Raw genomic sequence first — 8,908 nt, forward strand, 5'->3', positions numbered from 1 at the left:
GATGAGCCTGGTCTGCAAGACCATGGAATGTATCATCATGGAACTCATAAACAAAGACATTGGTAACCTCCAAACTCTGGATCCCACCCAGTTCAGGTTTGTGAAAGGCAGATCATGCTTCCTGAACCTGATCGACTTCTTTGAGGCAGTCACCAAAGCCATAGATGAGGGTAAGGTGGTTCACACAGCTTATCTTGACCTCGCCAAGGCTTTCTACACTATCCCCCATTCTGGAATTATAGCTAAACTCACTAAACTAGGTATAAATTCCTATGTCACAAGATGGGTTGCCAAATGGCTCACTGACAGAACCCACACTGTAAAAGTCGCACACTCCAAATCTGACCTCAAAGCAGTGACAAGTGGAGTACCACAGGGTTCTGTCCTGGGACCTCTCCTGTTTGGTATCTACTTCTCGGAAGTACAGGCTAACACAGAAGGCCTCTGGCTAACAACGTTTGCAGATGACTGCAAACTAGGAGCCGTAGTCAAGTCCCCAAATAATGTGGACATCCTACAGAAGGGCCTCGCTGAGACAGATGCCTGGTGTCAGAGCCATGGCCTCAAGATCAATGCCAAAAAGTGCAGTGTCATCCCCTTTGGTAAAAACTCTGTACCCATGAACTACCACATAGGCAGCAATCTACTTAACACCAAATGTGTGATAAGAGACCTTGGGACCCAGGTGGACAGTAGTCTCTCCTTTGATAGTCACATTGCCACAGTAGTCAGGAAGTCCTTCTATGTGGCACACCTCATCATAAAAGGGTTCTCATCCAGGAAAAAAGAGGTCATTTTTCCCCTCTACTCGACACTCATTAGACCCATTATAGAGTACAATGCCCCTTTTGGAATGTACCTCACAAGACATCTGCAGCAGCTGGAAAGGCCACAGAAGTACCTCACAAAGAGGATTACTGGCCTCAAACAAATGCCCTACACTGACCGCCTCAAAAAACTCTAGCTTTACTCCATAGCATATTGCCTATTCCGAGGTGATCTCTACCTAACATATAAAGCTATGTCAAACCCAGAGCTGTTGGACATGCCACACCTAATGAAATCCCAATCCCTCCAAGCTACATGCTCTAGGGACCTAAACCTTGTCACCACACTAAACAGGACATGCTAGAGGGATAGATTCCTGTCCCAGAGACTTCCCATACTCTGGAACAGGCTATCCATCTATGTCAAGCAAAGTTCTTCATTAGCACTCTTCAAGAAAAATCGTGATGAGTGGATGGGAAATAGAAAATATATCCTGGGGATCACTTCTGTGTCTCTGCTGGACAGTGGCACAGGAAAATAACTTTCTTGGGTGGCATAAGCCAGGGAACCTTGTTGGCTAGGCTTACGTAGGCCTTTGGGCCGATAGCCTAGTACCTACCTATGAACCTATGAACCTAAGAGTAAACAAAAAGAAGCTTCAGATCATTAAAACAACTTAAAAAAAAGGTATTTGCTGGAGGCAAGCTGTTTGCACCCCTCATGTGTGGAATCACTTCACCACCTTTACTTAAATATATTAACTTTGCAATGATAGAACACAGGAGAAAAGAGAAAAGCTTATACATGGAGAATCACTGCCATCATATAAACAAAAACATACATCAGCAATGATTTTCCTTTGTGAAACAGTAATCAAGTTCAACACGGGTGATTAAAATCAATGAATTAAAACTTCGTCCATTTGGCATTAGAAAAGGGTAGGGTAATGGTGTTAAATTATGGTGCAGTGTTTATAGGTGATTCTCATATCACCCAAGAAAACCTGTTTCCTAATGAAAACAGAGTATGCTCTCCTATTTCAAGCCACTAATGTTATAAAATTCCATCTCTTTTCCAGATGTAACCCACACCTAATGCCACCTGTCAGCAAGCTATATTAACCATCGGGAACTTTCTCATGATCCCAGGACAGGTGGAAATTATGAGGTCTTTAACTCTTGGAATTTATGAGTAGTTAGCAGATGGAGATGCCATTGAAGCAGACTTTTAGTTTTATAAATTATGATTTATACAATTTATTGAAATTAAAATGGTATTTTTTTGCTAAAGGTTGTAAACAGTTCGACAATAAAGTCTATATTTTACTAATGCTCTGCTGGCCTTACAAAGTACAGACCTATTTTTAACTAAAAAAACATTTGCTTATTTTATGTTTAGCATGACAAGACCACTGAGGTGTTTCTTATCCATTGTAGAATGATTATATTTTTTTACTAATTTGCTTTACCACGCTGAAAGCATGTTTACGCAATGCCACCAATGCAGATGAAGAGAGAGTAGTGAAGCAACTGTGATATTAAGCAATGCCACCAATGCAGATGAAGAGAGAGTAGTGAAGCAATTGTGATATTAGGAAAGAGAAGATGATCCAAGTACAGAGAAATTCTGGAACACAACCATATCATAATTATGTCATGTTAGTAGACCTGTATTGGTGGCATTTACCAAACTCTGAATAAAAGAGACAAATAAATTGAAGTTTATACAGCTAATAGTTGTCAATTGACAGAATTTCTTGCAGATCTTGTGCCAGTCTTTTTCTTTCAACATTTTACATTGTTACACTGCTCATGTAATTAATATGTTCTGTCAACGTTTTTGCAGACCAAGGGTTCTTATCTGATAATGTTCTGGACGGAAGAAACATCCTCTCTGCATATACCAGAGGAGAAGTATAATTCATCATATCTTCAAAGGCTCTTCATTCTGCATAAACTCTGCAATTAGGAAACTCTGAGTATGAAGAAAGGATGCAGTCTCAAAGGTTAAGCCAGACTGATTTATAATAACTTGAGAGGAGTGTTTTCTCTTACACACTGACTAATTATAATCAGTTACCAAGCTTTATAACTTATAACTGCTGTGCAAATGCCCAATTTGGCCCAGTGAGTGCAGGCACCTGCAACAGCCTTCAAGTGCCTTCTGCTTGATCATCTGGATAATGTCACAAAACCTCTATCAACACTTGTCATTATTTTTACTTTTTATGATTTTCCATATTTATTTGTTTTGTGAGTTGCAGTAAATATCAATTGCCTTTGGCATACCACAGTTGCTTATAGCTTTTGTTTTTGCTTTGACTAAAACACCCTCTTCCACCGACCAAACAACTCTCAGAGTGTGGTGTTCACAGAGGGAGTTAATACAATATGCTTTAATTTCTTATTGTTGTGGAAACTGCCTTAGACTTCTTATCAAGGTTTAGTTGACATGGACCTGGCTTTTTAAGTTGTATATATTGTCGTGTTACAGATACTATACTCACATGTTATTCTATACACTGTGTTAGCTTGTGCCTTTAGAAAATATCATTTGACTTTGTGCCATGTTTCAGCAATGAACCAGCAATGTGTTTTCATGTTAGTAGGTAGCTAGAAAGCTTGCACTCTGTGGATGTTCAGTTTATGTCATTTCATATATGCGTGGAACAAGAGAGCTTGCTTTTAGTTGTTGTTTGTCTTTCGGCTTTTTCCCGGTAAGGGGTTGCCACAGCAGAACTCCGGTCCGCTAATGATTGGCAGTAGATTTTTACGAAACGCCGAGGTGCCAGCTCGACGCCCAACCTTCAACAAAGGCACATATTTGTTCCAAAGTTTGTGATTCAAATTACATCTGCTTTAATCAGGAAACAGAATATAAATATCAGAAGTATTTTGTTTTCCCTACATGGTACAAATATGTTTTATGTAAGCTGTTGTTTCTCAAACTTATTCTGTGTGGCTGTTCTAGGCCAAAAAAAATTAACTTGCATCCTTTTATAAGATCTCTCTCTCTCTTTCTCTCTCTCTTTCTCTGTTTTTTCTGACACCACCAAGACCTAATGTGTTACAATTTTTTCCATGGTAAAGCCAGAAACAGAAAGCACATTCTCTTATCCATGAATCCCATGGTCATTATTTTTGGAATGGGCAAATAAGTATGGAATGGGAAAGCAGGTGAGGGCTTCATTGTCCATGATTTCCACTGCTCTTGCAGGTTGACTGCACATAGCGTGTGTGTTCATATGTGATCACAGAACTATGTTCCTCCTATGTAACTCTGTCATGAGACTTCTGCATGAACTACTTTGCTATATATCAGCATCAGTTATAAGCATAAGATGAGAGGGCAGGTGATCACACTACTCAGGAAGAAAAAGTAGGAAGAAAGCAATTACTTTGAGGCAGTGTCCACTCCATTTAGTTGCTTAATTAGTTGTCAACTAGTTGGGTTGGCTGTTCTGACTTTCCTTTTCAGGCATGACCCAGACAGATAATGTAAATGTAAAGAGTATTTTAAAAAGATAAGTCAAGAAACAATAGTGCATGAATTTGTGGTGTTTAACAGAAAGATCTTAAAACCATGCTAATAGTCATCTAACACTGTGCCAAAGAATTAGTAGCAATAAATAACATCAACAACAAGTCTTTACTTACTTAAAACATATCAAGGAATCAGGAAGTCCTTCTACGTGGCACACCTCATCATAAAAGGGTTCTCATCCAGGAAAAAAGAGGTCATTTTTCCCCTCTACTCGACACTCATTAGACCCATTATAGAGTACAAAGCCCCTTTTGGAATGTACCTCACAAGACATCTGCAGCAGCTGGAAAGGCCACAGAAGTACCTCACAAAGAGGATTACTGGCCTCAAACAAATGCCCTACACTGACCGCCTCAAAAAACTCTAGCTTAACTCCATAGCATATTGCCTATTCCGAGGTGATCTCTACCTAACATATAAAGCTATGTCAAACCCAGAGCTGTTGGTCAGCATCGCATATGAAAATATATGTCTGACAACTGTGGGTTAACTGAAAGTGAAGTGATTTTAAGTCGGTTATGAATTTCAGGAGCAGGATTCTTCCCAGGATCTGTGTAAGAGCAGCAGCTACAGATACTAGATGACTTTAAGATCTGACTTTGATAACAGGAGCAGCCACAGATGTTTTTAAGCTCACTTGAAAGGGAGTTACCGATAGCAGGAGCTTCTTTTCTGTAAGCCTTTGCTTCTGCATGCATTGTCCAAAGGACGGTCTAATCAGAAGTGTTCCATTACCATAAGTCTCAGAGAATACTGAGAAGAGCTTAGACAGAGGCTGTAGGTTTGTAAAGTACAGCAGTCAGTATAGCAAACCTTAAAGCTGTTGAGTGAATAAGAGCACGGCTCTTTTTTAAAATATAATTTTTCTCCCTCACACCTCCCAACTGTCCAGATTTTTGCCCCACATTTTTGGTCTGTTCCTCATAAAATGTATGGTTTTCTAGTACATCACTGGTCACCAAATAATGACATAAATTTGAGTTTCAGACTTTAAATCCTTCAGAAAATGAATGCTAACACAAATCATGCTACTCTAGAAACTTTTTACAGTAAGTTTATAACAGCAATATTCAAAATCTGTGCCTAAATTTTGGCCTGTGTCTCCTCATTGTGTCAGGCTTTGTCTAGAAAGTGTAAGCAGAGGACTGGGAGAGAAAACATTTATAAGCAGGGGCCTGGGATATGAACCCATTTACAAGCTGCCTGTATTAATTAGAGACACGGGTGCCAAACCAAGGATGAATGCCCTTTCCTCATCCAATTGTCTAAGTTTCAATTGAATTGGGTTAGGGAGGAACTCTGCTTCACATGAATGGGGAGCCTGTTCCAGAGAAGTCTTTGGGATACATACTTATCTCTTCAGCAGGTCCTATTTGTATCATAGGCAAGGTTTAAGTCTTTAGAATGGGTAATTCTGGTACTGTTTGTTTTGTGGATATGGAGGAGGTCTATCAGAGTGGGGTCCAATGATACCTTGTATGCCAGACATAAATTGCCCTACAGCAGCCTGTAGGAGGCAGAATATAGGGACATAACTTTGAGGTGGTCTGCATTAGATATGTTATTTACTCCTTGTATTCTTTTATAGGTTCATAGGTGCAGGGTCTATATTAAATGGTCAAAGTTCTACAACTTCGAATCACTAAACATCAAACACTAGTGATCGAAGCTGCAGAACATCGAAAAATTAAAAAAAAAAACAAAAGGAAAGAAAAGTAAAAGGGTTTAAAGCAGTTACTTTTGTTTTTTTTTTTCTTTTTTTTTGTATCACATATTCGAAGTTTCACTCATATGGGTTTGACCATATGGTATTCGAAGTTCTGAAACTTTGGTTATCTGATATAGACCCATAGATGCATACTACAACCACTGGGGCCCTTATAAGCCTAGCGGTGCAACCCAAATGTGACCCACAAATTAAATTTATATAGGGGGTGATTTACTGCCTGTGATTTTCTAATTGCCCATCCATTGGTCCAAGATACACTTAAATAGGGCTACAGAGGAACTCTGCTTCACATGGATGGGGAGTCTGTTCCAGAGAATGGAAATTCTCTGAGAAACATATGTGTCTCTCCAAAATGTGCTATTTATGTCACAAGCAAAATGTAAGTCTTTTGATCTAGTAGTCCTGATGCTGTTTGCTTTCCAGATGTGCAAAAGGTTCATAAAAAGAGGGTACAGGGATGCCTTGTACAATAAGCAGAGATCAACTCTCTGTAGTCTGTATGATAGAGAGTAGAGAGGGACTTTCAGGTGATCAGTGTGGAACATTTTGTTTACTCCCTGTATTCTTTGTATTCTTTTCGTAAAGAACCTTTGTGGGCATTCTTGTTGCGGCATGTGTCTGGTCAGGTACATACCAAAAGAGGCATTATATTCTATGATGGGTCTGGTGAGGGCCAAGTACAGTGGTACAATGACCTCTCTGGATCTAAATACCATTCCCTTGCTTAAAAGTTGAGCAACATAAAAATATTTTCTTACTACATTGGACATGTATTGGTTGAAGACTAGGTTACTATCCACATGAGTTCACAGATCCCTGACTAGTGAATCAGATTTTGGGTGTTTTATTGATGACCTAGTTACTCAGGGTGCCTGACTTCAAATACCTGCTATAAATGCATTTCTGGCATTGAGTTTTAAGCTATGGTTTGACACAAAGCTTTAGTTAAACCTTCCTGAAGGGTGTTCTTCTCTTGGGGAGATTTGCTAACTGCTCCCAGTTTGCAATAAGGAACCTCTGTGGATATTCCAATTGTTGGATGTTCCTGGTTATGTACATACCAAAGGAAGCATTCTACTCAATGATAGGTCTCATGAATACCAAATACAGTGGAACAATGACCTTCTTGGACCTAGATGCCATATTTTGTTATAAGTTGCACAACACAGAATGATTTCCTCACTACCATAGACACATGATGGTCAAAGACTAGATTACTGTCTATGTGTGTCCCCAAGTCCCTAATTACTGGGTAGATTCTTAGTGGTGTGTTGTCAGTATGGTAGTTACCAAGGGTGGCTGACTTCCTAAAGGATACTATTACACATTCCCTGGCATTTAGTTTTATCCCATGGCTCTAACACCAGTTATTTGTCTGTGTCAGCCCTTCATGAAAAAAATTAGTGTCAGTGGGGGATTCTATGACTGCTTCTAATTTGTAGTCAGCTGCAAATGTGGTCAGCCAGAAGTCCTTGACATTGGCCTTGACTTAAGAGAAGTAGATGCCAAAAAGAAGCAGTCCTATGACTGATCCATGAGGGACTCTGCTGATGACTAGCCTCTTTGTGGAGGCTGATTCCCCAGTTTTAACTTCCTGGGTCCTGTCTGTGAGCCAGCTGGCTATACACCAGGTGACATAAGGGTTTATACCTAACCTCTTGAGTTTGCCAACGATGCCTGAGTGGGGTAATTTGTCGAATGTCTAAGTCAGGTCAACTAGGCAGTGATAACCATTTTGCTCTTGTTTATTGCTTTACCGATCTTCTCAAATAAGTCCCACCAGGTTGAGTAGGCATAACCTGCCCTTGACGAAACCAAAGTGGATCGGGTTCAGTGACTGGAGTTTTCCTATGTCATTACTGATCATTTCTATGAAAATTCTTTACAAGTATTTCCATACCTTTGCATATGGGACTAGTGAGACTTATAGGTCAGTAGTTTCCAGGGTCTGTAGATGGGCTTCCTTTGTCCTAGTCCCTCTGCTGGGTAGGGGACTTTTCACCCAGATCTTTGCAGTGACCACTATTTTTTTCCCATGTGAGCTCATACTTCCATGCACCTGAGATGAAGGCTACCATAAAACATGACAAGGTTACTTCTGTAACTGTCTAATCTACTTTGAGGGAATAATTGCACCATGCAACACAAACCTATCACTCCATCTCAGGGTTGGCACACCCATTACCTCTACACTAGCTCCAGCAGAGGCCAGTGCTACTAAATGAACCTAAAACATAGTCAAGGCTTTACCCCTCTCTGCCATCAGAGTTGTTTAGAGCATTGTCCTATTTCTAATATGGGAATAAATAGCTTTCAGTAAGGCCTGATAATGGTGACCCTCCTCAGACTGGGTGATCAAACAGCATACCTTATTCCGATTTGTTTAACTATGTTTAAGGACGTATGGTGAGTCAAAGGCAGAAAATGTATTCCAGGTGTAGTATCAGAATATTTTTATATAGTATTTCTATTAACAAACTTGTGCTATTTTTCATTTATCGGGTTTTTACAGATCCAGCAGAGTAGCATGGTTTAGTCTATGAGATGCTGTAAAAAGTATGGTGCAGGTCTTAACACTACTGACTTAAAAATTAACTGGTTTCAAACCAGCTGCAGATTTATTTCTAATGTTTTCTTGACTACCTTGGAAGCTTTTCCTGTCTCAAGAAGGATCAGGTTATCAAAAATATAAAAGTTATACCTGGCCTGTCAAGCAAAAATATTTTTGATAAAATGGGTGAAGATAGTGGGACCCAGAGCATCACCTCGTGCCTCTCTGTGGGACATCAAAGGTGATGTTTCCAGTGTTAGAGTAAGCAACTCATACCAACTTGTATCAAGTTAGATCTGACACCAAGGTAATTCTCA

The sequence above is a fragment of the Protopterus annectens genome, chromosome 2.part1, assembly GCF_019279795.1.
Source record: "Protopterus annectens isolate FY-2018-M chromosome 2.part1, PAN1.0, whole genome shotgun sequence".
NCBI classification, from domain to species: Eukaryota; Metazoa; Chordata; order Ceratodontiformes; family Protopteridae; genus Protopterus; species Protopterus annectens.